This window comes from Prionailurus viverrinus, chromosome B4 (assembly GCF_022837055.1).
Source record: "Prionailurus viverrinus isolate Anna chromosome B4, UM_Priviv_1.0, whole genome shotgun sequence".
Classification (NCBI taxonomy): domain Eukaryota; kingdom Metazoa; phylum Chordata; class Mammalia; order Carnivora; family Felidae; genus Prionailurus; species Prionailurus viverrinus.
Genome location: NC_062567.1, coordinates 118602281 through 118629600, shown reverse-complemented (window position 1 = coordinate 118629600; position 27320 = coordinate 118602281). Strand labels below are relative to the sequence as shown.

At 40.8% G+C, this 27320-nt stretch overlaps 1 protein-coding gene and 1 pseudogene across 1 annotated transcript in view; one reads left to right on the top strand and one right to left on the bottom strand.

Moving 5' to 3' along the window:
* ANO4 (anoctamin 4) overlaps positions 1-26398 on the bottom strand; it is a 395947-nt gene extending 369549 nt beyond the window's left edge. The window contains exon 1 of the mRNA XM_047866608.1: positions 26313-26398. The gene's annotated coding sequence lies outside the window, so the exon portion shown is untranslated. The remainder of the gene's footprint in view (positions 1-26312) is intronic.
* Positions 11150-18738, top strand: LOC125170219 (60S ribosomal protein L23a-like; annotated as a pseudogene).
* Positions 26399-27320: the final 922 nt, after the last annotated feature.

Sequence of the window (27320 nt, the reverse complement as noted above, 5' to 3'; positions counted from 1 at the left end):
TATGGGCCAAAGAGAACAGTGAAAGGTAGAAATCAGAGATGTAAGAGGTGAAGGCAATGAGTAAGAAACGTCTTAAAAAGATGCAAAGAATGGATAAGCAGCCTTTGAGAAAAGAAGGACAACAGACAAAGTTTTAAAATTGAGTTGTGGTCCCCCACCTGATACTGACAAAGCAAACGCTGAGTACCTAACAAATTACTTTGTTTGCCAATAAACCTAACAGATGTCAGGCATATGCACTGATCAGGCTACATGCAAAGCGAAACAATTTTCCTTTTGATTGGAATTCTATCAATCTATTTCATAGCACTGATTAGCTCATGCGGATAAGAAGCTCTGATATAGGAAGTTAAATTTGTATTTGGTCAGCCAAAAGAAAGTGATCAGTAATTATCATTTATTAAAGATGGTCTTTTTATTTTCATAGTCTTCCAAAATCCATGGTAGGGGATAATGAAAAGGGTCCTTCATAGCAAAACAATTATTAACTGTCACTGAAGACTATGTCAGCAGAACTACAGAAATACACAGAATACAATCAGATATTATCTAAATAGCTACAAACATTGGAATGAGAAAAGAGAAAATGGAATACAATCAAGCAGTAAATAGATTGGATTTAACCAATCTAATAGTGAAGCAATCCAGATGGATGATTATAGACCTAAATCAGACTAAAGATATAACCAGAATCCATCTGATGAGGACTAGAAGACCATTCCACGTGGACATGTGGATTTGGAGACTTCCCTGGCATTGCAACCTTGGAAGAGAGGTCTATGTGTCCCCCACAGTTTTAAGAAAAATCCACCTGGACACAAGCACCTCCTGACCTTAAAGCCTAGCAGAATGGCTGATGGCAGAATTGTTTTCTTGGTGGGTAAACATCTGTTAAGCCTGGGAGTATCTAGAAATACATGGAAATAATGTTATAAATTAAATCTATCATATCAATATTTTTGTGTTCAGTATTTAAAGAGTATATAATGTTTATGAGAATCTGGCACATTGGCCTAGCTAGCAGATGACCATTTCAATTCCAAGGTAAATTATGTGGTTGAATAGCTAAGCCCGGTGACTTCAAGTTAAGATGTATGGCAGAACTTTGCTTAAGTCTGTCACAATACTGGGAGGTTTAGGAGAAGTTTTACCACGTTACACATTTATTGTATTTGTAAGAATCATGAAAAATTTTCTTCATTAGGAAAATGAGGTCTTAAAAAGGAAACAGAATATTAAAACTATCAATGCATTAGAATGTTTAGGAGACTTTAAATGAGGCCAAACTGTAACCAGGTTGCTTGTGACAATTAACATTTATAGATTTAGAATTAAATAATAAGGTGTGTGTGTTTAAAAGTTAAAGGAAAAACTAGAATCTTGAATTTGTAACCTTAATAAAATATTAATGTTTAAATGGCTGGCAAATACAAAGTCCTTGGGGAGCACAAGAGCCCCATCAAGGATAGCAAGAAGCTCACATTGACATGGTCACTGATATGGAGGGACGAACATCTGCAACCTACATACCAGGCACCTACTACTGTGCGCCACCAGCTGAGAGAACAAAGACACCGAAGACAGCATGGTGGGGAAGACAGAAAGGAGCACAGAAGAGCAACTGCAACATGGAGAAAAGTACCTCAGAAGGAGGAAGGGCCAGGATGCCTGGGGAGGTTGGCACAGCCAGCCCTGATCTGAGGGAGATCTCCCTGGAGAACTGAGCCTGTGGAGTGGAATAGGGGGCCACCTTGAACAATGGCTGATAATGGTCTCAATCACAGCAAATCAGGCAATAATCTACAAAGAAAAGAGGCAAAGGAGGTGGTTCTAAAGGCTTTAGAGAGATCTCAAACAGTTCCACGGGAGAACCAGGAGAAAAGAAAAAAAAGGCAAAAAGCTAGGCTGTATTGCCTGAAACTGAGGTTTTCTCTGCTTACACAAGATGTTCTTCTTTCTGCTGGCTGCAGGCTCATCATTATGACAATAGCAGCACTCAGCTGCCTGTCTCTGAACCAGGAAGAATCTGGAACCAAACTAGAAGAAACTGGAACCAATCTACTATAGAGGAGAATTTCTGGTTAATAGAAAAGGAGAACTTGTAGCCCCTTAGAATATTAAGCCTCAGTGGCACTTTAGAGACCGCATACTTCTGCATTCTCAATCCTAGCTACATTTCAAAAAACTAAAAATGCCAAAGCCCCATCTGGGACCTGCTGTATCACTCGTTGGAGGGGGGAGTCCCAAGAATGTGTATATTTACTTTGTTATGGTGGTTTTTAGTAATAATAGCAGTATTAGTAATATATATTCACTGTTTAACAAAATCTCGAACACCACAAGTATATGAAGTAAAAAGAGAAATTTCCCTTCTTCACCTTTTCTAATCCCAGAGGGATTTATTCCATAACATGTAGGAGTATGTGAGGGAGTGTGTGTATTTTAAAGGCCTCCCAACTAATAGATAATGTGTTAACAGTAGAATCTGGGTGGTGGGTGTTCACTATAAAACTCATCCTACAGGGGCACCTGTGGGTGGCTCAGTCGGCTAAGTGTCCAACTCTTGATTCTGGCTCAGGTCATGATCTCACAACTCATGAGATTGAGCCCCAGGTCAGGCTCAGCACTGACAGACAGAGCTTGCTTGGGATTTTTGGTCTCCTTCTCCCTCTCAAATTAAATAAACAAACATTAAAAAATTCATTATATATTTCTGTTTTAAGATGTAATCATAAGATATCCAGGAAACAAAAATTCTCCAGCTGATAAGAACGCACAGCCAGGGTTGACAACCACTGGTTTAAGCATAACCCAAAATTACAAATGAGAAAACTTTAGACAACAGAGGTAATCCTATCTGCCCCAAATCTAACAGGGTAGGGGTCAGAGTCAGCCCATGAACCCGGATCTTCCAGATTTCTGTCTAGTATTCTTTCCAACATACTATGCAATCTCCAACAGGAGAAGCAGCCCCAGAGCAGACAAGGCAAGGAGACATAGAAGTTGCCTTTTCTCAACTTTAAATGACCAAGACTCTTGTATTTTGACTCTTCCTTGTGGCAGAAAACAACACTATAACTCAGATGCTACGATCTTTATTTTGTGTATGTTCATTAAATTACACTTCTCTACCTTACTGATTCACACTGCCTTCAAGGACTTTCAGATTCCACAGAAAATTCCAGCATACATTCACCTTCATTTGCCTTCTGAAGTATTAAAGCCCACTGAAACTCCTTGTTGTCGCAGAGAGGAAGAAAAAGGACATTTTCAAAAATGTTAAGCATTATCCTCTAAAGCCAACGAGGAAACGTCACAACAAAATGACAGTACAAGAACATTCCTGATCGTAAGTGAATAATAAGACAGTAAATTGCAATTGCTGAATGGGGGATATTAGCATCAGTAAAAGGTTGGAAAATAACCTTTATAGATGCTAAGATTCATTTTGTGGAAGGAAGTGGAAAGACAGGGATTAAATTAAATTAGTCTGAATTCCAAGCAGTATCGTTACAAAATAAGGGCACTGTTTATTGCCAAATTTTATATGCAAGAAAGGCAACTTTTTCCTATTCCCACATAAAACTTAGGAAAAGTCTAACTTACGGAATCTCTTTGTGGAAGAGCCCAAACATTAGGGGTAAATATTAAGGCTTCATCTGCCAGCCCAGGGAGAACTCATGGCTTTTTGTTCTTCCCAGCAGTCAGTTCAAAATATAAGGATAGGACATATAAATCAGGAGACCTGGTTTCTAGTCCCAGCTTTGTCACTAAATTGCTTTTTCTCAGCTTCCTTACCTGCAAAAATGGTGTCTAAATGGCTTTTCAGGTGTCTTAGAATGCTAAAACCCTGGACTCAATACCTGTGTATTCCATCTAAGACATTTGGTAAGCAGTGTCCCAAAAGAGTTATCTTAAATACCACTACCTGCATATTTTTCTCCTATCATTTTTGCTCATCCTCCACTCATCCCCAACCAGTTCTTAAAAATGTAGTCTGTAAGGAAACATTACCCCAAAAGGAAAAGGCCAGGAGTTATTTGAAAAGACATGCCCTTTTTCTCTTCTGATTAGTATTTGTAAAAGAAATAAAAGCAAAAAATTCAAGTGACCGTGAATAGGCCCTGCAGATGAAAGCGATTTTCTTCAGTCTTAAATTAATCCTTAAAAACAACTCTTAAAGGCTACAATTATTTTTATGACAGATTCAAATAGCCCCCTCACATTAAAAGTGTTCCCAAAAGGTATATCATCAATAGATTCCAGAAATTATACTCGAGTCTACACTCTTTGACCTCCATAATGAAAGGTCTAGAAAGAAAAGTACACTGAGGCATCAGGTTCTCATCTTCCCTGGCAGGGAGGGCCCAGAGTCATTTCTGGTGCAGAATTCCTAGGGTGGTTTTTAAACCAAACCATTAACTTACACGAGTTCTAACATGGGTATAGATCTCTGTAGACTGCTCTCAGGAGTTCGTTCTGATAGCCTCTCCTCACTGCCAACAAGAGGTTGGGAAAATCTCAGTATCCAGGACACAAGGATATGCCCAGAACAGGTTTGGGAGCCAGACTGCCTGACCTTGAGTACTGGGTCAACCAGTTCCTGGCTGTGTAACCTGGACAGGTTACTTTACCTCTTCCTCCTCTTCCCCTCCTGTATAACAAGGATAATAACTGCTACCTTCTATGGTTTTATGAAGATTAAGGAAACTAGTTCACAAATGAATAGCACCAGGCATTGTAGCAAGCACTCACTGAGTTTTTCCTATCATCATTTAACATTTTGGCACCTTAGCGTAGTGCTGGTTTTTGTTGTCGTTATTGTTTATTTTAGAGAGAGAACACTCAAGCAGGGGAGAGGGGCAGAAGGGGAGAGGGAGAATATTAAAGCTGAGCACAGAGCCTGACATGGGGCTCGATCCCACAACCCATGGCTAGGATCATGACCTGAGCCAAAAATCAAGAGTTGGAGGCTCAACCGACTGAGCCACCCAGGAGCCCCATTCAGTGCTGCTTTTAATCACTGATTGGTAGGAAGTCCATGGTTTCAGTACAGATTGCAGATTTTTTTTAATGTTATCCATTTGAGAGAGCGCACATGCGCGCAAGCAGGGGAGGGGCAGAGAGAGGGAGACAGAATCTAAAGAAGGTTCCAGGCTCCAAGATGGCAGCACAGAGCCCAACACAGGGCTCAACGCATGAACCGTGAGATCAGGAGCTGAGCCAAAATTGGACGCTCAACTGACTGAGACACCCAGGCACCCCCAGACTGCAAATTTTTAAAAGACATAGGTGTCTAAAAACACAGTTGGAAGAAAGCTACTAAATGTTTTCCTTAACAAGCAAAAGGCTCTTATCTCTATGATATCAGAATGGCAATCACACACACACACACACACACACACACACACACCCCATCTACTAGCTGTCAGTAGTTTCACTCCTGGAGCGGCCACTAATAAGCACATGAGTATCCTGCTCATTTCTCTCTCACCCCTTTACTATATTCTAGGTACTACGTTAAGGTTTTTTATACGTATTATTTCATTTAACACTTAAAACAACATTTTAGTGGAGATTAGTACCATTTTCATTTTTCAGGTCAGGTACCTGTGATTTAAAGGACAAACAAGTTCCCCAAGGTCACACAATCTTGGATCTAGGAAGTGATCCCAGGTTTGATGATAAACACTGAACTCCCAAGCACTGTATCTACCCCACTGCCACATGTCATTTACACCCTGCTTCAATGAAGCATAGAAAAGAAGAATACAAGAGCTACGTATTCACGTGCACATGGATCATTCTTAGAGGGCAGGGTTTCCGTCTGGGTCTATGGCCTCCTTCTGATCTCCAACTCACCTATGTTCTAAACATCATTTTTAAGAATGCATTTCCAAAGGGCAATTACTTTCTGGAGGAAGGAAAAATGATTTTATTTGAGAGGCTGCTATTTTAAGGTGTTTAGCTTTTCACTTAGAAGCCCCAAACAAGCATTCTTTAAATGCAAATTTGAAAAGTGAGGCATTTTTACATACAATGATTTTTATAATTGGAGAGGGGAGGAAGAGGAAGGTGGTGTAATCAGGCTTTGAACCGTATAGCCCTTTCTTAGACTACAACTCACTCTTTGCCTCAAAGCAGCACAAGAGGTACCCCACTCTCAGCCTATCAGAACTTTAGACCGAAATACAGCTTGGAGGAAAGATTACACTGGATATTTTTTCTTTTTTATTTAATGTTTACTTATTTTGAGAGAAAGAGAGAGAGAGAGAGACACAGACACGGAGACAGAGAGAGAGGGAGGGAGGGAGGGAGAGAGAGGCTCAGAGAAGGAGAGAAAGAATCCCAGGCAGGCTCCACACTGTCAGTGCACAGAGCCTGACGTGGGGCTCGATCTCACAGATTGAACTGTGAGATCATGACCTGAGCCAAAATCAAGAGTCCGAGTTGGTTTTTTTTTTGTTTGTTTGCTTGTTTTAATGAATTTGATACAATCTTTGGGTTTCAATTGCATTTCCCCTATAGGCAGGCAAATTAAAGTTATTACTTACTTTTTCTCTTCACTTGTGAGATTGCCCAAAGAAAATTAGATTGATTTTGCTATAGTGAAAATGACAATTGACAATTTGAAAGTCAAAACTTTCTGTGTTCAAGTGGAAAACAGGCAGACAGGGGTCATCTCATTTTGGTTTGTATTTGACTAAGCATCATTGTGTGTGTGTGCAGTGTGGGGAAGGATGTGGTGTGCACGTGCACTTCCCAAATGTCACTTCAAGAATCATGTGTGCTCCAGCTCTATTTCCTATCAAGTATTTTCATCTGTTTGACTGTTTAACCTCTACTCACTAAGGAATAACTTAATCAAAAAACTCAATCTGTTTCAGGTGTTACTTTCTCCAGGGATATAATCTCAAGATGTTGATCTCTTTTTCTATTCAATTAGATATACCCTGTGACCTAAAAAATTATTGGGTTGCTCCAGTCTTTTCGTTATAAAATGTTGTTGGTGCAGTTCAGCACACTCTTAAGGAGGTCAAGATTGAGAGGTAATTTTCTTTGGGTTTAGTTTCTGGCTATTCTTAAGATTTCATTAAAATAGATCCTAGAGTTTAATGTTTTTGAATGTTATAATTATTTAACTTGCTTTTCTCAAACAAAGATTTTCTCAACTACTTTTGTTAAGTAGAAACCACACAGGACAGAGGCAGTTCTGTTTTTCCAAGTCAGACTCTAGAAGAGCAGTTGGCAAACTTTCTATGAAGGGCCAGAGAGTAAATATTTTCTGCTTTGCAGACTATGCAGTTCTTTCTACAACTACTCAACTCTGCTATTGTAGCATGGAAATAGCCATAGATGATATAGAAACAAATTAGCAGGACTGGGCTCTTTTTTTTTTTAGAGAGCAGGTGTATGGAAGCAAGTGGGGAAAGGGGCGGGGGGGGGGGGGGGGGGCAGGTGAGGGGAGAGGGGGAGGGAGAGAGAGGGAGAGAATCTTAAGCAGGCTCCATGCTTAGCACAGAGCCTGACTTGGGGCTTGATCCCATGACCTTGGAATCATGACCTAAGCCAAAATCAAGAGTCAGGCACTCAACCAACTGAGCCACCAGACAACCTATCATGACTGTGTTCTAGTAAAACTTTATTCACAAAACCAGGCAGTGATGCACGTGTGGCCCACAGGTCATAGTTTTCCAACCCTCCCTGGAGCATATCAAAGGCTAAATTTCTCAGGGTTGCTGATCTTCTACCCAAATCCACAACATAGGTTGTTTAACAAATTTAGTGATTGAGATGCTATGATTATCCATATTGTATTTTATGCACTTGTCTGCATATCTGTGTTCTATTTCATAATGAAGTTTGGGGGTTTTTTGATTTTTGTTTTTTTCAAAGTGATCAAGTGATCAGGAAGGTTGGTCAAGGTTTAGAAGAAGGATACAAAGGGAACTTTTCCGGATGGGTCAAAGATTTTTACAGAGACTGAGAAACTTTGGAGTTGGACGCAACGCACTATTATACAGTCCAATCTCCTTCCCAATGAAGGAATTTCTTTTGCAACACCCCTGGCAGGTATTCAGTTAACCTCTGAGGGAAAATGTTTTGGGCTAGATTGGGAGGAAGGATTACCAATTTATAAAGCAAAACTGGTCCTCTCTATTTCATTCAATACATATGCTTATGGACACAAAAGCAAAGCCAAAAAAGCAAAAACAAACAAGTGGGACTACATCAAATTAAAAAGCTTCTGCATAGCAAAGCAAATTAGCAACAAAATGAAAAGGCAACCTGCAGAATGTGAGAAAGTATTTTCAAATTGTGTCAATAGCCAAAAAAAAAATCTGATTAAAAACTGAGATGAACTAAATAGACATTTTTTAAAAGACCTACAAATAGCTTATAGGGATATAATACTTGAAAAGGTTTTCAACATCACTAACTGGGGAAATTCAAATCAAAATGCAAATATCACCTCACCCTTGTTAGAATGGCTACATCAAGAAGATAAGAAATAAGTGCTGGCAAGAATGTAGAGAAAAGGGAACCCTTGCGCACTGTTGGTAGAAATGTAAATTGGTACAGCCACTGTGGAAAACCGTATGGAAGTTCCTCAGAAAATTAGAAATAGAACTACCATATGATCCAGCAATCCTACTTCTGGGTATATATTCAAAGGAAATGAAAATAGGATATTGAAGAGATATCTGCACTCCCATGTTCACTGCAGCACTGTGTGTGTGTGTGTTTCCTCACACCAACAAGCAATTCTCAGACACTAGCATGGTCTCCAAGATTTCAACTCAATTTAAGTCAATTTTGGCACTACCTACACCTGGAGATTACATCAGCTTCCACAGACAAAACAACTCAGCCCCACAAGACCATCCTCCACTTCAGGGGCCATTTGCAAGCCCAGGTTATTTATTACCTGTGCTTCTCAATCAACTAGCTAAGTGAAAATCAGAGATTTCCAAAACCCCCTCTCTGGATTTGATTAATTTGCTAGAACAGCTTACAGAACCCAGAGAAACATTTTACCTACTAGATCATTGGTTTATTACAAAAGGATAGAACTTGGGAACAGCCAGATGCAAGAGAAGTATAGAGCAAGACCTGGGGAAAGGGCAAAGAGCTTCCATGACCTCTCTAGGTACACCACTCTCCCATCAGCTCCATGGGTTCACCAACCTGGAGGCTCTCTGAACCCTGACCTTTTGGGGCTTTAGGGAGGTTTCATTACATAGCCATGACAATTAAGTCATTGTCCATTGGCAACTGATGAACCCTCCAGTTCCTCCTCCCTTCTGGGACTAAAAGTGCCAACCCTCTAATCACATGGTGAGCCCCACTGGCAACCAGCCCCCTTTCTAACCTGCTTAAGTCACCTCATTAACAAAAGAGCTTTATTGCATTTAGAAAATTCCAAGCATTTTAGGAGCTCTGTACCAGAAACAGGGACAAAAAACAAGCATTTCTTATTATAAATCATAATATCACACACACACACACACACACACACACACACACACACACACGCACACGAATATTATTCTTTAGTAACTATGAAGGAAATTCTGCCATTTGCAACATGGACAACCTTGAGGACATTATGCTTAAGTGAATAAGCCAGACAAAAAGACAAATACTGCATGGTGTCATTTATAAGTGGAATCTTAACCAAAAAAAAGAAAAAAAAAAGTCAAACTCATAGAAACAGACTAGAAGAGGGGTATCTGGGGGAAATAGGAAGAGGTTGGTAAAAGGGTACAAACTTTCAAAAATAAATCTTCCTGTGCAATGACCAGGTTCCAATCATAAGGCTTGACCCTGTGAGAACACAAACATCCTTGACACTGTCAGTCCTGTAGGGAGCTCACAGTCTAATGAAAGAAATAAGATAGGATGCAAATAGTTACAACAGAAAGTAGAAGTAGTAGAAAGTTATTATGACTTAAAGATGACCACAGACAACCCAATTTAAGAATGAGGGAAGGGGGGCCCTGGGTGGCTCAGTCGGTTAAATGTCTGACTTCAGCTCAGGTCATGATCTTGTGGTCCATGGGTTCGAGCCCCATGTCAGGCTCTGTGCTGACAGCTCAGAGCCTGGAGCCTGCTTCGGATTCTGTGTCTCCCTCTCTCTCTGCCCCTCCCCACTCGCACTCTGTCTCTCTCGCTCTCAAAAATAAGTAAACATTAAAAAAATGTTTTAATGAGGGAAGGATTTGAACAGACACTCCACAGACCTAGGAAGAGATGCTCCATGTTATTAGTTACCACACAAGTACAAAGTAAAAACCACACTAAGGTACCATTTGACACCCACCAGACCAGCAAAACGTACAAGCCAGACACTCTCAGGGGCTGGCAAGGATATGGAGCAATGAGGACACGCAGGGCTATTGTGGGGATTGAATGAGTTGACATGAGTGCAGGCACGCAGTAAACTGTGTGACTTAGCCATCAGTCATCATCATCACGGTTGTTGAAATTATGTACAGATGGTCAAAGTGTAAATGGCTATAACCAATTTGGAAACCAATTTGGTCTTTAATATAGCCGAGCAGGTTTATACCCTATGGTCCAGCAATTCCACTCCTGGGTAGATCCCTAGAGAACCTCCTGCACCTGAACACATACAAAAGCGAATTCAGAAAATTCTTAATAGCCCCAAACTGGAATCACACAAGTGTCTGTAAATGGTGTAAGAGAGATAGTAGGTATACTAATATAATGGAATACTACATAGGAGCAGATATAAAGGAACTACTCCTGTCCATAACACAGATGAATCTCCTCCAACGTACCTTCAGGTGGAAAAAGTCTAAAAAAATATACTGTTTGCTCCAGTTTAAATAAAATTTAATAAAAACAAAACTATGTGTAATGATTCATGCTAGTTATACTTGAATTTTAAGAAATACAACTTTTTAAAAGTTTTTTTAAACTAAACTATGTATAGTTTAGGGATATGAATGTGTAATAAAACTATAAAATAAATCAAGAATATGAAAATTACCAAATTTAGGAGAATGGTTACCTTTAATATGGGGGAGAGAAAAAAATACGATAGGGGAGAGGCCACAAGAGCACTGAAAGGCAATATTTATGATCTTTTGTTTAAACCTCGTGGTGCAGCCCTTTCGTGAAGATGGTGTCAAAGGCGAAGAAGGAAGCCCCTGCCCCTCCCTAAGCGGAAGCCAAAGCAAAGGCTTTGAAGGCCAAGAAAGCAGTGCTGAAAGGCATCCACAGTCATAAAAAAAAAAAAAAAAAGAAGAAGATCTGCATGTCACCTACATTCCAATGGCCCAAGACACTGCATCTCCGAAGGCAGCCCAGATATCCTCGAAAGAGTGCCCCCAGAAGAAACAAGCTTGACCACTATGCCATCATCAAGTTTCCCCGGACTATCAAGTCAGCCACAAAGAAAATACAAGACAACAACACTTTTGTGTTCATTGTGTATGTCAAGGCCAACAAGCACCAGATCAAACAGGCTGTGAAGAAGCTCTAGGACATTGACCAAGTGGCCAAGGTCAACACTCTGATCGGGTCTGATGAAGAAAAGAAAGCATATGTTCGACTGGCTCCTGACTATGATGCTTTGGATGTTGCCAACAAAATTGGGATCATCTAAACTGAGTCCAGCTGGCTAAATCTAAGTTTTTTCAACATAAAAAAAATGATAATAAAAAAATAAGTATTAAATAAATAAACCTTGTGGTGGATAAACAGGTGTTTGAAGCTGTGTCATCCTTTATCTTATGTACACTTTATATTTTATATCTCCTCAAAAATATTTCTAGGTCTACTCAACAATTAATATTTTTAAAAAATAATTAAAGGAGAAGGAGAGATTACTTCTGACTGGGAGGAACTGGAAAAGCTGGTCATCATGGCCACCAGGATTCTTCTTTCTTATCAGCCTAACTGGTTGATGGAATGGCCTTGGAATTCTGCAGCTGTATCAGGCTCCAAGGTAGGGGAGGGGGGTGGCCACCAGGGATCTACAATCAATTAGAGGCATGTCCTGGTCACAGGTCTCGAAGTGTCAATACCCCTGGAGGGTTTCTCACCCATGAACTGAGGTGTTCCTGGCCTAGAGTCACTCCATTATGCCACATGGTCTCCCTTAAATGCCATCTGTGTTTGACACTGAAAGAGATGCAGAGATTTGGGAGTGAAAGAACAGGGGTCAGGTAGAGAGGAAAGAACAGTACACATATTTAAAGAAAACCAAAGAGCATTTTGGTTTTGGGCCAAAATGTTAGTTCTAATTTAACCCATTCCTTTTCAATAGAGTCCACGGTGGGGAAAGTATTACAGAGTAAATCATATTGTAAGATCACTTAAATTTGGCTCTAAAATGTGTATTTTTAGAGATAAGCATATCCATGGGGCACCTGGGTGGCTCAGTCGGCTAAGCATCTGACTCTTGATTTTGGCCTCAGATCACGATCCCAGGGTCCTGGGATGCAGCCCCACGTTGGGCTCCATACCGAGTGTGGAGCCTGCTTAAGATTCTCTAGCTCGCTCTCTCTCTCTCTCTCTCTCTCTCTCTCTCAATTTGGATTCTGGACACCCATCAGCACCTCTTCCCCTCCTGATGGTCTTAGTGCAGGCTCTGCGCTATGCCCAAGAAACAGAAAAAGTCCCTGACTCAAGGATCTTAGTATTGCACTAGAAACAGTTAAGTTAATGCAACGTCCACCCCTCTTTCCGAAGACAGAGCCTCTTACGCTGTTAACTCTGAGCTCTATAGATCTCCAGTACCTTTTTATATCTCTATGCCATCACTCCTGCCAGGGCAAAGGAGTCAGATAGGAGCTCGCAGTTCCGGGCCACAAGTCCTCTTTCTCACCTCCTTCAACACAAGAGCAGATCTGAAGACCTTACTTACACTTAAGGAAAGGGAATACAAGGGAACTGGCAGAAAGTACTTTATAAGACAACCAGAATCATCTTTTCCAAATGGACATAAATGTTTTTAGTTATTCTGCTTTGCCTATTCCGAAAAGGCTATAGGTGATTTTAAGATATAAATTATGGCTATTTAAAGTTCACTCATATAGTGGAAGAATCAAGATTCTAAAATCTTAAGCCAGTAATTTTCAAACTTTAATATGCCCAAGAATAACTAGCGTTCTGTATAAAATAAAGATTATTAAGGCCCAAGGTCCAAGAAATCTACACCAGTAGGTGAGTTCCAGAATCCATATGAACAGCACTCCAGGTGATTCTGATGCCAATAGTCTAAGGAGATCCCTTTTTTTAATATTTATTTTTGATAGAGTGTGAGCAGAGGAGGGGCATAGAGAGAGAGGAGTACAGAGGACCTGAAGCAGACTCCCCACTGACAGCAGCAAGCCCAATGCAATGCAGGGCTTGAATTGATGAACCCATGAGATCATGCCTTGAACCCAAGTCGGATGCTCAACCAACTGAGCCACTCAGGCTCCCCTAAGGTGAGCCCTCTTAAACAAAACTGACTTTGGCCAAAATATTCACTATAACTGAAAGCTGAGCTTTGAGTTTTCTGGTAGTCAAAGCAAAAAGGGGAAACATGGTGCATCATATAACCATCTCTATATTTACTCAGGGAGATAAAAATTGTATAAATTCTAAAAGTAATATACATGTGTTTTTATTACTATCTATGTAAGAAACTGAATTACTTAAAATATGTAAATACCAGCTCCTAAAATTTTGGATAATTTGGCTGAGAAAAAAAAATCTATAAAAATAGTAGTCAATAAAATTCTAAGTTCATTTTCCTCCTGGAAATAATATGTTAAGCCAATATCCTATAGCCATTATACTTCTGTCTCTGGCTCATAAGCCTTCACAAGAGATGGCTTTCATGGTATGTAAGTTCAACAAATTTAATGGAGCCCTACCATAGCACTATGGGGTGGGAAACAAAAAGGTCCTATTAGACATGGGAATTAGAATGTATCATTCTAGAATGTACTTGTACTTTATTATGTCCACAGAACAAAGATTTCCTAGGAGTAATCCACAATCCAGATGGCCTGCCCTTCTATGATAATTCCTTGTATTTGTATATCCCTTTAGAGTTCATACCAAGATTTCCCATATTCCTTTGAACACCACAATAACACTGTATATAAATTTCTAGGAGCCTCACATCACAAATTGGGAAACTAGGCTCAGAGACGCTAAGAGAGTTGCCCAGGGGACAATAGCTGAAAAGGGCAGAGGCAAGAATGAAATCCCAGGGTGTCTTCTTCCATCCTGGTGGGATGACCATACTAGAAACTCTCATTGTTACGGCATAACACAAAAGTAACAATTACATTTTTATTATCTTCATAAATATCCTGTTAATCTTTCTGAATTATTTATCAAGAGGTCAGATCAATTGTAGGAACCAGCTAGATTACTAGCATTTTTCCTTTGTATAAAACTCACAGCTGCATACTTCTCAGGATATCCTTGCATCTTTGATGAGAAAGGTGAGATGGATAAGGAAGCATAGTTTTGTTATTAAATGAATGCCAGCCAAGAAAATTGATTTCAGAAGTTCTGTGAGAAAGCATGGATGTTCTGTGGGTTTAAAAATGACTGTATGAATAGGTTTCTCTATCTTGTATTTTGGTTGGTTGTTGGTTTCAACAGAGAAGCTATTTGTCACATTGTAAATAGCTACCTAAACAAATGGTTCCTCACACATTAGATGCCATCATAAGCACAGAGATTCACAACACATTTTTAATATGTGCTAATTACTTATTTAAGAGTCAAAGTCTGAGATTTTATAAAAACAGAGTTGTGCCATCAAAATTAATGCTACTCCCACCCACTCCCCCTGAAACATCTAAACATAACGTGAACTCAGTGTGGGGAAACTAAAAATTGGGGGAAACTACAGAATTTTAAGTTACAGAAAAATCTATCTCCTGTCATTCAAAGATACTAGTAAAAACTAACTTAAAAGTACAGCATTTACTACTCAAAGCTGTAACAAACCAAAAAAGTAATTTGATTCAATGAATGCATTGAGGATCTATGATGCCCAGGCCCTGCGTTAAAAATACATGGAAAATGGAGCGCCTGGGTAGCTCAGTTGGTTGAGCATCCAACTTGAGCTCAGGTCATGATCTCACAGTTTGTGAGTCCAAGCCCCGCATCAGGACTTCGGATCCTTTGTCCTCCTCTCTCTGCCCCTCCCCTGCTTGCACATGCCCATGTGTGTGTGTGCTTGCTCTAAGATAACAAACATTTAAAAAAAATATACTGAAAATACAGGAATAAGATGAAGTTCCTGATTGAGGGGCACTGCAAGACCCAGGAGAGGGATGGATATGTAAGCCCGTAAGTTAAAATGCAGCATGATGAGAGCTGAAATAAATGTAAGATGTACAAGGTCAGAGTACTAACATTTTCCATGGGTTTCAAAGAATCTGTCATCTCCATAACCTTCATTCCACCCACCATGTGAAATATGTGTATTACAAAGCATTAAGAACTTGTCTCTTTTCCCTCTGGTTGGTTTTGACCTTATTTTCTGCTGAGCTAGTGGAGAGAAAGGCATTTATTTATTCATTCATTCATTCATTCATTCATTTATTTAGAGACAGAGAGAGACAGAGAGATTGAGCAAGGGAGGGGCAGAGAGGAAGGGAGAGGGAGGGAGAGAGAGAATCCCAAGCAGGCTCCACACTGTCAGTGCAAACCCTGAAGCAGGGCTGGAACTCACAAACTGAGATCGTGACCTGAACCAAAACCAAGAGTTGAATGCTTAACTGACTGAGCCACCCAGCAGCCCCTGGCAAGACTCTTAGGTGAGCACTGTGTGTACTAAGACTCATCTTCCATTGCTGTGATTCCACCTGGTCTCAAGCAGCATAGGTTCTGGAATTCCTCAAATCTTACCTGAATACCTCTTCCTACTATTTTGTTAAACAACTTTATTAATTAACTCAAATTTCCAGCATAAAAATGGTACTCCTGGGCAGCGTAATATGCAATTCAGTGCAGCATTATCAGACCAGAACTTAGATGTAAGATCCTCTGGCAAATCTGTTGTAGAACTGATACTTAGAAACTTAGAGCCTGACTCAAAATCCAAACCTAGCAGTCCCCCTCCAGAGTCTACTTTGCTGTTTCATCCAGGATATCAATAAAATGTTTCATTCCTTCCATTGTTAGAAAAACAAGGTTTTGCCACATTTTCATTCCTTCTCAGTACATCTAAGTAAATAAAACGATTCGACATTTTTATTCACTTTAACTGATGTCTTTCTCAGGCAGCTTTCTCCTTGTAAATCCTAATAGCTAGAATGACCATATAATCAAGCAAGCAATACCATTAACTCACCTATAATCACCATGGCTGCTGGACTCACCTCTTGTCATCCTCAATAAGAGTGTGACCAATATTATTAACTTTCACTTTATATATTACCAGCACTATTCTTTCCAGAACACATGCTTGATTGAACGATGCACTGAGGAAGCATATGAACAAAAATGGTCACCTGGTAATTAGCCCAGCTGTCCATGAGTATCAGGTGGCCTTCTATAGTTTAGAGGTCGTCTACAGCTAAACATATTAGGTCTCCTTAGAGGCCACTCTTACCCAAATATGGTCCCCGCCCTGTGTTTTCTCCTTGAGATGCTAACAGGTGGTCCTCAGTTTAGGAAAGAGGTAGTTACTAGGCCTTTTGTTTAGAACACAGAAAGGAAGCTTGCCGTGTGACTAAAGAGTATGTATGCCTCTCATATGGTCAGGGTGAAACACCAATCCTGGCCCATGCTCAATAAATGTGGGGTAGACTGGTGAATGAATGGAAGAAGTGGGGTTATTATAAGTCATGGTAAAATTCAAGGCCAATTCACAAAAGCCCACATGACTAAAATAAAGCACTGAAACCCACGAACTGAGGATGAATCATGCTGGGTGCACCAGCAGTTGTTCCTGTGCCAGGGCTGGAGGGGGCACAGGAGCCATCTGTTTAGAAAAGAAGAAAGACCAGAGAGGTCAGGAAACTCATTCAGAGTCACACAGCCAGGCTCCCAACTAGCACCCTGTATTAAGAGAGGAGCAGCAATTTGAGGGAAAACATGGTGCCATCAGGTAGGTATTAACGGTTAAACTTGGACAGGCAACTACTTCCCATCTCGGTTCCTGGTGTCCATGGCTGCAAAATAAGGAAAACAACTCCAAATGCTGATGGTTGACGTCAATGCGGTCAGTGTCATGAGTGCATGGAAGACACCTGACACAGAACCTGGTACACAATAGGTACCAAATAAATATTAGCAACTTATCTTCAAAGCCCAAAGAAACTCTGCATTCCCTTGGGAACAAGATTTTGTGTCACGTAGGGACAGAGTCAATGGCAGAACAGTATAAAGAAATACATGGCAATGACAAACCCCAAATTCAGAATAGCGGTTGCTTCTGAGAGGAAAGGAAAGGAACATGAGAGCTTCAAATGTACCAGCAATATTGAGGTCTTCAGATAAGTGGCAGGTGTGTTTCATATTTTAATGCATTTTCTCATATCTGGAATATTTCATAATAAAGTATTTAAATAAAAGCAAGACAAAAATCCTTGAAGAAATGGCACATGGGACCACAAAGTCTTTATAAGGGTGCAGACAAGGGAACACTTTGGGAATATGCGCCAGTGCCCCACGAAAGAGGTCCTGAAAAACGGCAGGATGCTGGGGTGGTCCCTGGGCAAATGAGCTCAAGAAAAGCACATCACAACTTTGACCTCCATCACAGTTTCATCTGGCCCTCCTAAGAAATGTACAGAGAGACAGAAAACATTGTTTATATTTACATTTCCTTTCAAGCATCAGGTATGAAATTTAAGTGCCTTTTGTCCAGGGACAAAAGAAAAAAAAACCCTAGCCACAGTGAAGTGGTCACATGTCCTCATCGAGTCAGCTCAGCCACACGGACCACAAACCTTAGGTAGGCTCTGCCCAGCCCCTCCTGGTAGCCCTAAAAGATGTGGGAAAGAGAAGAAGCAGGGGAGAAAAACAACTGAGCCAAGACAGAGGAATCCATTATGAACTCATTCTCTCCTCATTCTGGTCTCAGCCAAATTTTAAAAAGCTCTTAAATTAGTCTGTTCTTAATTTGACAAAGATATATGCATTTCACAAAACAGGCAGTAGGTTCTCAATACATAGAATGAAAGCAGTACCCCCACTGCATACAGATGCCCACGTTTGGAGAGACTGAGGACTAGTAAGACCCAGTGGAAAGAAGAGATCTGTTGTCCAAAGACTTAACATGCTCCAATGTCTCTGAGCAAAAACACCCTCTTTAAGAGGTGCCTGGGTGGCTCAATTGGTTAAGCATGCAACTTCAATTCAGGTCATGATATCACAGTACGTAGGTTCAAGCCCCACTTCGGGCTCAGTGCTGATAGCTCAGAGCCTGGAGCCCGCTTCAGATTCTGTTGTCTCTCTCTCTGCCCTTCACCTGCTCGTGCTCTGTCTCTCTCTCAAAAATAAGTGAACATTAAAGAAAATTTTTAAAAAACACCCTCTTTAAGTTTCCCCATCCTGAAGAGAGTATACTAATATATAATTATAGTAAGTTGAATAGTGCCCCTCAAAATATACGTTTACCTAGAACCTCAGAATGTGACCTTACTTGGAATAAAGGTCTTTGCAGATATGATGAAGGTAAGGATCTTGAGATGAACTCATCCTGGATTAGAATGGACCCTAAATCCAATGACAGCTGTCCTTATAAGAGATGGAGAAGGGGAAGACACACCCAGAGAAGGTCATTTGCAGCCAGAGACTGGAGTAATGCTGTCACAAACAAAGGGGAGTCACCAGAAGCTGGAAGAGGAAAGAAAAGTTCTTCCCTAGAGTTTCTGGACAGAGTCCAGTCCTACTGGTATACTGATTTCAATTTTCCAGCCTCCAGAATTGTGAGAGAACAAATTTCTGTTATTTTATGCCATTAAGTTTGTGGCAATTTGTTGCAGCAATTATAGGAAACTAATATATGCCTTATAGTGTCAATGTGAACATCAAAGAAGAGCATGCATGTGAAAGCACGTGGTGAACTAGTTACAGGGATAGAAGTGGTAGCTGTCATGAGTCACAAAATTTAGAAGAGTAACTTATCTGTGAGGAAACAAATTCTTGACCTGCCCCTAAGGGCACATACCCTACAGCTCTCTCCAGATAGGACTGTTAGAATGCTGGCATCTGCCTCCTTGTCTTGCCGGCTCCAGACCCACTCGCTCCACTTGTATGGTGTGCCTTTGAGGAGGACTCAAGTGTCAGCTGGTAAAGAAGGGCCCATCTGCTCTCAGACACTGACCACATGGCAAGTATCCCACTGTGAGGTCACCATCTGCACTAACAACTCACCTCCAAGTACAGTTCAATGTCAACCTGCCTCTAATCCTGAATGAGCCCGGAACAAGGGCAGGTGACTCTGGGGCCAGGGTCTTTCCACAAACAGAGCAGTTCTGGGACAAAGATTTAAGAGCAGATGAACTCCAGGCTGAAAAAGGAAGGGTCCAAGGCAAGGCCCTCAACCGTCAATCTCAGATCCATAAAAGCCTCATCTAGGACATTCCCAGGTATAATGGGATCTGAGGACTCTTGGGTGTTTTATTATTTTCCTTTATACGAAAATCCATAGTCCTTGAGGGAGTGGAAAATAGATATGCACTGATTGAAGTACATGGACAGTGCAAAAGAGCAAAAAGAGTAAGATCCTAGATGGATAAAAACACACAGGGAAGGAAAAAGTGTGGCATAAACCATAAAGAAAAAGGAATGGAAGAGAAAGGTGAGATGGTCCTCTTTGATGAACTTAAGGTAATTTTCAACTTCACAATATGCTTGTATAAAAGCTGGTACTGTTCCCATTTCATAAATGAGAACAAAGAACAGGGGGCAGGTTAGGGATCTGTGTTCAGAGAATAGACATCTACTTACCAGGAATTAATGGAGTAGACTCGGTGGCCTTCAATGGCTTCTTTCAATTCTGAAATTCATCTTCCTCACATTCAAAGTTTGCAGTGACCCCATCCTCCATAAGGTCAAGGTTCTTGGCATACCACACTCAAGGCCCTCACAATCAGGCTTACCTTCATAGCTAAACCAGGGGAAGAAGAGTATAGGAGTAATCAGAGATAAGATTGAAAACAGACAGGCAGAGGCCCAATCATGAAGGGTTAAAGAGATTGAACTTTATTCTCTAGACAACTGGGAACCACAAAAGTTATAAATGGAGTGATATAACCAAAATCTGTACTTTAGAAAGATTAAGGCAACAGCCATGTGAGAATGGACTGGAGAGAATCCAAGGAAGACCAGGGACTAAATATGGTCCAGACAAAGGTAACAAGGTTTGGACCCAGGCAGGGAGAGTGGGGATGAGGAGGAGATAGACTCAGCAAGACTTACCACCTGAATGTGGGCAACAGGACAGAGCAAAGAACCTAGGATTAGTCTAGTTTTCTGGCTTAGACAACAGAGCATTCAACAAGATAGAAAATACAGAAAGGATGGATAAGAATTTGGGGCAAAAAGATGGTTTTTGGTTAACCTGAGTTATGGTGCTGTGTGACATCTATATGGATGTGTCAAGAAAGAAGTCAGAAAGGGTCAGGTGAGAGATTTGAGCCTAAAATACAGGCTTCAGGTGAAATAAGAATTGTGGCTACAGACCAGGAAGGGCAAATGGAGTAAAAAAGGAGGCAAAGGGCAGACTCTTGGTGTAGACGGTCTTTTAAGGGACATATAGAGGAGAAGGTCTAGTGATGGACAGAGAAGTAGAACAGAACTCATGGCTAATGAGCTTTAAGGAGGAGATCTCCCAAGAGTTGAAATATCCCACAGAGAGAGGAGGAAAGATAAGTATGGGAAAGTATCTACTGGGTTTAACAATTAGGTGGTCACTGATGACCTGAGAATATATCCCATGCAGGGGTAAGGGGAGATGACAGGTACAGAGTTAAATAATAAGAGGTTAAAAAGGAAAGGGGAGGGAGGAGAAGGAGTTCTATTTTCTCTTGGATGAAGTTTGGCTGGGACACTGGGCAGTAGCTAGAGGAGATTCAAGTTTTGAGTTGGGTTTTGCTTATTTTGTTGGGTTTTTTCAATTTATTTTTGTTATAGATTGAGAATTGAGTTTTGTCTCTTTGTTTATAAGATATATAATGAATGAATGTATATTCTCACTGTAAAGAAGGGGAACTAAGAAAGTAAAGTACCTGAAAAGGCCAAAGGGACAGAACCCAGTATTACAAAGAGCAGCCACGAAACAAAGAAGGGGTGTGAGGGAAGGAGGTGATGAGAGAGGAGTGTATTCCAATGAATCATAACAATTTATGTAATAATGGTCTCTTCTAGAAGCTTCAAAGGGGTCAGGGACCCTACATTTTCATTTTATTTGACACAATGGCAGATGCATAAGGGGTGCTCAATAATTATTAGATGAATTAAGCACCCAACTAGACTTATGGTCATGAAAATAGCAGTAATTAGGTGCCAGCCCTTTCTAAGAACTTCAAGTTGATTGACTTTTTGAATCCTTACAAAAATACAATGATGGTATTATCATCATCCCTACTTTATTTTTAAATATCCAGAGCAGGTAAGTAAGACCAAATTGAAAATTCAGATTTTTTTTTTTTTTTGGCTACTATTCTGTTTTAGTCAAATGGTGAAAATATTTCTAAGTAGTACAACTGAATTTACACAGCGATTTTTTTTCCCCTCAAGATGCAAGACAGACTTAAAAAAAAGAAATCAAATGTTGGGTGGAGTGAAAAGAGGTATCACCTAACTGCTCTCCTGCCCCCTGTTAAGTTTTGGGCCTCCTGGTCAATTCCTATTCCATCACTAAACCACATTATAAAGTAATTTTCTTGCACAAATTAAAGTGACACCTTCAGTTTCATCCTGAATCTTCAACTCAAAAGTATTAGCTACAATAGCCTTTACTATGTTGAAAATTCAAAGCTATGAGTACAAACCATAACATTTCTTGAAAAAAAACCATGAGAGGTGGTAAGGTCCTGACCAGTCTTGACAATGACCGTTTTGGGTTTTTGGATTTGCAAAGACAACAAAAGCAAAAACAAGTGGGACTACATCAAATTAAAAGCTTCTGCACAAAGAAAGCCATCAACAAAATGAAAAGGTGATCTACAGAATACATGTAACAAATTCTTATGTCATACACCTTAAACTAATGCAATGTCATACATCAATTATATCCCAATAAAACTGGGAGAGAAAAGCTAGCAGTACAGATGGATAATGTAAAATACCCAAAATCACTTAGATGGAACTTTCAAATCTTTGTGGTTGCATTTTATTTAGTAAGGAAGTGGCATCTAAGGCTTCATAAAATGGTAACAGTAGTACTAATGACACTTGAAACCCTGACTTGGGATTAAGTGGGGAAAACTACCCTATTTCTTTTCATGCTTTGCCACTCAGACTCCTCTTAGCAAACCGACATTCTAGGACCAAATGATCCTCTGATAAAAGAGTTATAGATTAAAATAATAAAAGATTTGTCCTCTGTCACACTTTCCCCAGAAAAGGGAAAATGGTTAAATGTTAAGGTTTCAAAAGACTTCTCTGCATAGGGAAGGGAGGTACATCAGCTGCAAAATCAGCAAATTTGAGAGCAGGCAAGAGCAAAGTGAGTGTTCAAACAGCCAAGAAAACAAATCATTGTGTTGAGCAGGTGCCAATAAACTGGGAAGAAATTTAAGGTTAGGTCTATTAATTGTAATTAGATGAAGATGATCAAGGACGCTTGTAATCCAAGTATTATGATTGTTATAAAGAAGTTTTAAATTAAGGATTAGGGATACAGCCTTAGCTTAAGGACAGAACTAAGACTTTAACAACCAAACCATTTAATTTGACAAATATTGATCGACAATTATGTATCACTTACTGTCCAAGGCATAGGGATTCAAATCAGACATTTTCCCCTCATGCATGGCTCAGGGTGAGGATATACACTCAACTAGAAGTCACTGTGGTTAACTGTCTGAATAGGGCGCTATGGGAAAACAGAGGAAGGAGCATGGGGTAGCCCTCACAGAGAAGTGGTATTTGATCCAGATTTTAAATTTTATCAGGGAGAAAAGAAGGAAGAACAGGGCACTCCAGGTAAGAGTTCAGCATAAAAAGGCAGGAAGACATTACAGTACACCAGCAGGGCTGGAACACAGGATCTTTGGAGGCAACACAGCCAAGAAGATAGGCCAGGCAAGAGCATGAGAGTCTTAAACCCCACACTCTAAAATTCAGACTCAAATTACCAGTGGTCAGGGACCACCGATACTTTGCATTTTTTAAATTTATTATTACATTAGATTTATCATTAGAAACATTTAGTATATGCATAATTCTGTGCAACCATACTATCCAGTTCCAGAAAACTCTCAGCCCTCCAAAAGGAAACCTTATATACATTAAGGAATCACTCCTCATTTTCCCCTTCCCTGTAGTCCCTGACAACCACTAATCATCTTTCTGTCCCTACAGATTTGCCTATTCTGAATATTTCACATAAATGGCATCATAAAATATACGCCTCTTGTGTTCAGCTTCTTTTGTTTTTAGCACAATGTTTTCAAGGCTCATCTATGTTGTAGCATATATCAGTACTTAATTATTTTTTATGGCTGAATAATGTTCCATTGTATGAGTATACCATATTTTGCTTATCCATCAGTAAATTGACATTTGGACTATTTACACCTTTTGGCTATTGTGAATATTTTGCTGTGAGCATTGTTGTACAAGTTTTTGTTTGAACACCAGTTTTCACTTTTGGATATGTACCTAGGAGTGGAATTGCTGGGTTATATGATAATTCCATGTTCTACTTATTGTAGAAATACAAAATCCACTGATGGTTTTCAAGTCAAGTAATGGAATGTTGGGATCAATGTTTTAGCCAATGATAATCAGTAGCTGGGGAAAGAGAACAGATTGAGAAGAGAGTCAAGGCCAGGAGGCCATCCAGGAGGCTACTGTCCCAGTCAAGAGAGCTTCAATCCATGGCAAGGAAAGTGACAAGAGTGAAGAGAAAAGGGTAGATTTGAGGTACATTTCTGAGGCAGAATGAGCAAGAATTAATGAACAATACGGGAAAAAATGGAAGAAATTTTGTTCATAGTGCTATGTCAGATCGTGGACTATGTGTTGACAATTCACCTCCTTCTGAACTGATGCTGTGCTTCAAAGAAGAGTCCTGTCTTAGTGACTCCTACATCCCTGGTGCTTAACAGGGAACCTGGTCCATAAGTGATCCAAGAACAATATTGTGTCTGATTGAATAATGATGCCTGCATTATTATTCATGAAAGAACAACTGGCAGATCATGACTGTAAATGAGGGGTTAAAGAGGACTTTTTACTCTTTGAGAAACAGGATGGAGAGTGATGAATTTTGTTGAAACAGGAAGTGGTTTAGACAGGTGTTTGTGGAAACATGAAGGTAAAGATGTCCAGTAGACAGCAAGAAATTCAGAATGAAGTCTCAGGAAAAATTGGAGACAAAAGACAGTATTTCGACATACACTATTGGCAGCTTTGCTCATTAGAATCTCTCGTTGAGATCCCTAATTTCATAAATCAGCTCAAAATACCATAATACAATAGCATCAATATCTTCCTAGGAAGAACTGGGGAAAATGAGCAAAAACAGTGGAGTGCATTGTAGATTAATCTCAGTTATGCCCACAGCTAGGACTCAGCCCCAGGCACATTTCATGTTGGCAGAACATGCAATCTTCAAGCATCTACTTTCTTAAGGTGGCACTGGAAAGGAGGAGCTTCTACAAGGAAGTTTAGGTAAAAGGAGGACAAAATAACCAGGGTATGAGGAGGACAGCATGGTGTCTCTCTCAAATATCGCTAGCTCAGCCCCACAGACTGAGATCTAAGACCTACTTGAGAAAAAAAGCCTCCTTTGAGTCAAGGAAACAATGTGTGTGAGATCAACCGTGACAAATGGTGTCATTGGCTCTAATTCTTTACCCTTCCCTAAGTCCACATCCTTTTGCTATGTAACTTTGCAGTGCCTCCCAATGACAGACATTCTGCCCCGTCCTTAACTGGGCTCAGCCATTTAGCATGGTTTGGTCAATGGGATATGAGCAAGTATGTTGCCAGCATAAGCTTGCCTGCAAAGCTTTCTCTTGCATGACTGCATTCCAGGGCTAACCTACTGGAGGATAAAATACTTGTGGAGCAGAACAGAATCATCCAGCTGATCCAGGTCAGGCCAGCCTGGATCAGCCAATAGCCCTTCAAGACACTGAATGAGGCCCACACAGATCAACCGAGCCACCTAATCCCAGATGCACAAGTAAATGCTTAGCATCATATGCCACTGAAGTTTTACAGTTGCTTGATATACAGTATTATTGTGGTAATGTTCAACTGAAACAAGATTCTTTGCCACAGTTCTTTGTTGACTCAACACTGTTGGAAACTTCAGGGAACATAGAGCCCCTCTGAGGCATCCAGCTTTGAGACAGTCCCCTTGCCACAGGCATCATACAGGATTGAAGGTACATTATTAACCAGTCTTCAGAAAGAAATAATTTCTTTGTACAATAGACCTCACACATACCCCAGAAAAAACTTTTCCTACGATCCCTATATTGTTTCAGAAGGATTCAAGATAATAATATTGTTCAATGTAGAAGTTGTAACTCATTAGTAGGCAATAACATCACTTTAATGGATATTGATGAGCACTTTTGGGGGGACGAATGGAATGAAAAACACCTGAGCTTATGACAAATAAGGCTAAGTATTTTCTGCAACATTTTTCACGGGAGATGGGGGGAGGGGGAGATCACAATACAAAAGTATTTCTCACTTTAGGTAACAGTCAAAAAAAAAAAAAGCCACAAGTTCAAAGAAAGTAGCTAAATAGCATTTTACAACCCATCAAACTCTGCATCCAAGCACACCCCAGGAGAAGTGAGGAGTCAGGTAAGAAAAAAAAGAAAAGGGGCACCTGGGTGGCTCAGTTGGTTGAGTGTCATACTTCAGCTCAGATCATGATCTCACCCTTGGTGAGTTCAACCACGCATCCGCTCTGCACTGACAGCTCAGAGCCTGGAGCCCACTTCAGATTCTGTCTCCCTCTCTCTGCCCTCCTCCTGCTCACACACTCTGTTGTGTCTCTGTCAAATATAAATAACATTTTTAAAATTTTTTAAAAGAGAGAAGAGAAGGAATCAATGGGCCAGAGTAATTAAGAGCAGCTTTCACTCACGTTTTCGGATTTTAAACACTTTTGTCTACCGTACCTCATTTGAGTCTCATAAGAGCACCGTTGCACAGATGAAGTCAAGGCTCAAAGAGGTCAAGCCCTTCGTGGGAAGGTAGGTCATACGTGACAGCGTGGGAGAGAAGCCAGGTCTTTGGTCTCCATATTCCCGCTATAATCTCCACCAGTTCCAACGCATCCTGGAGATGGCGCTCAACCTGCTGCCACAGAGACTGCACCCGTTTCCAAAATCTAAAGTAAACACCCTCTTGATAGACTTCCTAGTAAGGTTTCGGTTTTGTTTGTTTGGGGCCAGTAGGCGCAGCACCCGCTGCAGGAGCTGGGATCCAACTGCGCCGCCAGGTGGCCGGGCTCGCCCTCGGTGGCCCTGCAGGGTGCGCTGCGCTCGGGCGCCCGCCGCCGCCGCCGCCGCCTCCCCCGCGGAGCCCTCGGCGCCGCCCACGCCACGCTTCCCCGCAGCCAGCCCGCCGCAGCCACCACCGAGTCCCCGAGCCCCCGATGTCGCCCACGCTGCCTGAACACGGGCTAGCGCTGCGCTGCACCCGGCCAGCACCGCCCGCGAGAAATCCCTAATTAGTGTTTTTTTTTTTCTTTCACTGAGCTAACCAAATGTTATTTGTGTGATTCTTTAATATCTGTTGCATCCACTAGCCTGCATCACTATCATTCCATAAAGAAAGGGACCCTATCTGGGTTCAGCACAGTATACCCAGCACCTGATGCAGTGCTTGGCACGTGGTAGGCACTCGATGAACAACTGTTGAATAAATGAATATGAATCACTGCTTCTGATGAGAAAAGAACAGCCAACTCTCCCAGTCTCCAATTACAACCTTAAGTCAGCTGAGTCATTTTCCCGAAAAAGACAAAAACTGTACAAAGTTTCCAAACATATACCCTCATAACAAGGTGAACTCATAACAAAGTGAATCTGAATCCAGGTGCTCAGAAAACCTGCCCAGATGCTCGACGTCTTTATCCACAGAACTGAGCCCTGACCCCTCTACCTGGGTCTTCGCTTTTAAAA